Below are 5,287 nucleotides of genomic sequence, written 5' to 3' on the forward strand. Positions count from 1 at the left end.
TTAGCCACTATGCTACCAGAGCTCCATAGTGATACTGCCTCGGAAACCCAAGGAGGGGTCGCTATGAGTCGGGTTTGACTCGATGGCACATAACAACAGCAACAACAAGGTCCCAACTATTCAGAAGCTCACAATCCAGGAGATGGCAGGGAGAGGAAAGTCGATACATACATAAATACTGCACAAATATTTGTGCACAAATGTGTATAGCAGCACTATTACAATAGCCAAAAGGCAGAAACAATCCAAATGTCCCTCAGCTGATGCACGGAGAAACAAACTGTGGTTTATATGTACAACGGAGTGCATACAATGGAGACATGCTGCAAGGTGGATGCTAACTGAAACATGCTAATTAAAATAAGGTTACATATTGTATGATTCCATTTATATGAAATATGCACAATAGTAAATCCACAGAGAAAGAAAGAGAGTAGATTAGTGGTTGCAGAGATGAAAATGGGGGGGGGAGAAAATAGGGAGCAAATTTTCAGTGCTTAAGGGGTTTTATTTTGGGGTGATGAAAGCTTTGGAACTAGTTAGGAATGGTGGCTGCACTACGATTGTGAATGTGCCAAATGCCACTGAATTCTTCACTTTAAAATGGTTAGAAAATAACAAATACTGGTGAGGTTGTGGAGAGATTAGAATTCTTGTGCACTGCTGGTGGGACTGCAAAATAGTACAACCACTGTGGCAAATTAATTAACCGAGAATAGAAATACCATTTGATCCAGGAATTCCATTACTAGGAATATATCCCAAAGAGGTGAGAGACAGGACACGAACAGACATACGCACACCCATGTTCATTGCAGCACAATTCACTATAGCAAAGAGACGGAAACAACCTCAATGCCCATCAACAGATGAATGGATAACCGAACTATGGTACATTCACACAATGGAATACTATGCTACATTAAAGAATAATGAAGAATACGCAAATCATCTTTCAGTGTGGATGAATTTGGAAGACATTATGCCATGTGAAATAAATCAATTGCAGAAGCATAAAAATTTTATGGGCCCATTACTGTAAAAAGGAAAGGTTCACTCAGGGAAGGAAAGTCACTTTGTTGGTTACTGGGAAGGGGAGGGAAAATTTGGGACTACTTGGAAAGAAAAAATAATAAAATGGTTAGTTTGTTATGTGAAGTTCATCTCAATTAAAATAAGTTAGAATATGAGATGTGCTAGCACAGAATGTGAAAGAAGAAGGTATTAATGCCACTAAGTCAAGGAAGCCTTAACTAAATATGGAAATGAGGCCACGTAGCCTCAAACGGTGGTGAATTACAACCTCACCATTTTCTCCCCCTGAAACAAGTCCCAGAGTCCATTCTCTCCATTTCCACTATTTTTCTCATTTCTTTTTAGGAAATATTTCAGACTTACACAAAGTTATAGAGAATACTTCTAGAAACACCCATGTAGTCACTTAGAAATACCACCTTACAAATACAGTTGAAGCCCACTGGGCACCTCTCTGTTTCTCCAAGAGGTAACCACTGCCCTGAACGAGGGATTTCTTTCCCACACATGCTGTTTCACATGATACATTTGTATGCATCTCTCACCAGCATGCTCTTGATTGCTGTATGTATATCCCCAGTCAATAGCTGGTGATCATTTGTGTTTCTCAGACTTCACATACGTGGCTATCTTAATGTTCATATCCTTCTGGAGCCAGCTTTTCCCCTTCCGCAGTTTTCTGCTGCCATAACCCATTGCCCTCTGGGTCTCAGCAACCCCCCATGGCTTCTAGTCACCTCCCCAGTCCAGCTTTTGCAGCCCAGTTATGTTCAACAGTTCCAAGCCAGTGAATTAAGGATGGTCCTAGCATCAGTAAGTCTCAGCTTCTTGCGCTGTTGTTCTATATCAGTGGGTCTCAAACCTTAGCACACCAGAATCCCATGAGATCTGTTGCCATCATGTCAATTCCGACTCACAGTGACTGTATAAAGGACAAAGTACGACTGCCCCATAGGGTTTCCAAGGCTGTAACCTTTATGGAAGTACACTGCTACATCATTTTCCTATGGAGCAGCTGGTGGGTTTGAGCTACTAAGGTCAACAGCCTAATGCTAAACCACTGCACCACCAGGACTCCTTGGACCCCCTGAAGGGCTGCTTACAACACAGATTGCTCACCCCACCCCCAGTCTCTGATTCAGTGGGTCTTGTTCAGAGCCTGAAAATGTACATTTCTAACAAGTTCCCAGGCAATGCTGATCCTCACTTTTGAGGACTAGGCTTTGAGAACCACTATTACAAAGTCAGGGAGCTCTGATAGTGTAGTGTCTAAGGCACTTGACTGCTAACCAGAAGGCTGGCAGTTCAAACCCACCAGCCACTCCCCGGAAGGAAGGTTGGGCAATCTATTCCCCTAGTGATACTGCCTTGGAAACCCAAGGAGGGGTCAACTGTGGGTCAGATCCAACTCCATTGCAATGGTTGCGTTTTGTTTGTTTGTTTACTGCAAAGTCAGGAGCTCTGGTGGCATAGTAGCTAAGGCAGTTGACTACTAACCAGAAGGCTGGCAGTTCAAACCCACCAGCCAGTCTTGGGAAGGAAGATGGGTCAATCTACTTCCCAAGGAGAGGTCACTATGAGTTGGATCCAACTCAACAGCAATGAGTTTTGAGTTTACTGCAAAGTCTGGGCCCAGGCTCTACAGCACCATCTGGCTTGCAGGCAAGCTGGGTCATCCAGAAGAGTTCCATCAAACATGCCCTAGAGCAGCCCTGTCTTGTACACGGAAACACGAACCACAGGTATAATTCGAAATTTTCTAGCAACCACATTAAGGTGCTCTGGTGGTGTAGTGGTTAACATACTCAGCTGCTAACCAAAAGGTCACTGGTTAAAACCCACCAGTGGCTCCATGGGAGGAAGGTAAGGCAGTCTGCTTCTGTAACGATTTCCAGACTTGGAAAACCTATGCGGCAGTTCTGCTTTGACCTATAGGGTTGCTATGAGTTGGACTCGACTCAATGGCAGTGGGTTTGGTCTGAGTAGCCATGATAAAGGAAAAAGAGACTAATGAAATCAATTTTGTACTATATTTTGTTTAACTCAATATGTTATCATTTCAACATGTAATCAGTATAAAGTTAGTAGTGAGATTTAACATTTTTCGTCACACAGCACCTCTCAAATGGAACTGGACACATTTCAAATGTTCAGTAGCCACACGTGGCTAATGACTAATGCCGTGGACAGCACAGATCTAAAGGCTTGACCTCCATCTCTCTCCTTACAAAGACTGTTTTAACTTGACATTGTAATTTATTTGTGGCTGCAATAAAATAATTTAAAGAGACTTACCAAAGGGTAGAAAGTGATCCCTTTCAAAGAAGGTAAGGTGGGCCAAAGCAAAGAGAGTTTGTAAAAGACAAATTTGAATCAGGATTATTTATCTAAATAAAAAACTGGTCATATCTCAGCTTATTCATTTAAAACAAACTTTTATTTTCAACTTGGATACATACTGTCAAATAGATCTATAAAAAGGTAAGAAAGAAGTAATTTCCATTTGGTTTCACTTTGAGGGTGATGAACTTTGGAATAAAATCAGTGTTGATAAAATTCCCTTGGGCTTCAGGAAAATGAAAAAACTTAAAAACAGTGAAGAATGGATTCATGCTGCTGCTTCTTCCTTCCTTTTATTCCTTTCCACTGCAGGATGAAATGAAAGAAAAGCAGTAATTATACAACATTAACAAGCACCTGTGACTTAAAATCTAAGAAAACAGTCCTAGGCATGTCTGCTGCATTGGTGGGCTATATCTCACCAGGGACAGAGGAGCACCTTTCCGCTTGTAACTTGCACCCTCAGAACAGGGTGCTTGTGCCTCTGATGGCTTCAGTCATCTGATCATACACCAATCTCGTCTCTCCCTTGCCCAACACCTTAAATGCTTGCTTGTTTGTTTTCTTGAGACACCATTCTTGTTTATAAATCAACCTCTCCTTAAAAACTTGCTCAGGTTCCACAAATGACACTCCCTTACCCTCCCAGACCCTTAGTTTGCACAACTATCACATGGGAAAGAGGCTCTTATGAAACAGCTGTGAAAATGCAAAATATAAAAAAAGTTAATCATTTAAATATACTCAAAGACAAACTATACCTTAAGGCTTAATTAGTGATTCAGTGATTAAACAATAATCATACTATGACTAAGTTTCTTTCCTTATTTTTCATCATTATTAATTAAAACCTCCCCTTCCCCTCTCATCCCTGGTAACCAACAGATGAAATTTCCCTTTGACCTTCATAAAATACAAAAATCTAAAACTGAACAAATACTTAGGTATTAATCATTAAATGTGGTCCTACTTGAAATTCTTAACGTTTTGCTATTTGTTAGTCACATTTGAAAGGTACTGTGTTTCCTAGCTGATATTAAAAAAAAAAAAAAACTGCCATTGAGTCTGATTCATAGGGACCCCTATTGTGTTTCTGAGGCTGTAAATCTTTATGGGAAGATTGCCCCATCTTCCTTCCATGGAGCAGTTGGTGGGTTTGAACTGCTGTCCTGGGTAGCAGCCAAATAATACTATGCCACTAGGGCTCCTTCCTAGCTGGAATAACAAACAAGGGAAAAAAAAAAAAAAAAAAAACTACCTCACTGCCATCCAGTGGACTCTGACTACCCCTGTCGTTTTCTGAGGTGATAAATCTTCACGGAAGTAGATGGCCCAGTCTTCCTTCCACAGGAGTGGCTGGTGGGTTTGAACCGCCAGCCTTCTGGTTAGCAGTCAAGTGCCTTTGGCATTACGCTACCAGAACTCCTCCTAGCTACTATATGTTGTTGTTGTTGTTATGTACCGTCGAGTCGATGGGACTCATAGTGACGCCTCCCTTGGGTTTCCAAGGCAGTATCACCACGGAAGTAGATTGCCTCATCTTCCTTCCGAGGAGTGGCTGGTGGGTTTGAACCGCAAACCTTCTGGTTAGCAGTCAAGTGCCTTAGGCGCTACACTACCAGAGCTCCCAGCTACTATATATATAGGAGACTGCATTTCTGTGGCCGGGTGATGAAGGCCCCGACTAACTACTTTAGCTGCTGCTTCTGATAACCATTTTCTATAGAAAAGTGGTCTCTGTAAGTAGGTCTGATAGGTTTATCACCTGGTGGAGGACAAAAGACCTCACAAGAACAAAGGAATAGCGCTTAAGTATATTTCAGAACACACTGCATTTTATATTATCAGGTACACGATGATTCTGCTAACATTCTAAGTAAGTTGAACTGATTTTTAAAACTTATTTTAAACT

Source organism: Orycteropus afer, unplaced genomic scaffold (genome assembly GCF_000298275.1).
Source record: "Orycteropus afer afer isolate SDZICR_OR568_19922 unplaced genomic scaffold, OryAfe1.0 scaffold00387, whole genome shotgun sequence".
Classification (NCBI taxonomy): domain Eukaryota; kingdom Metazoa; phylum Chordata; class Mammalia; order Tubulidentata; family Orycteropodidae; genus Orycteropus; species Orycteropus afer.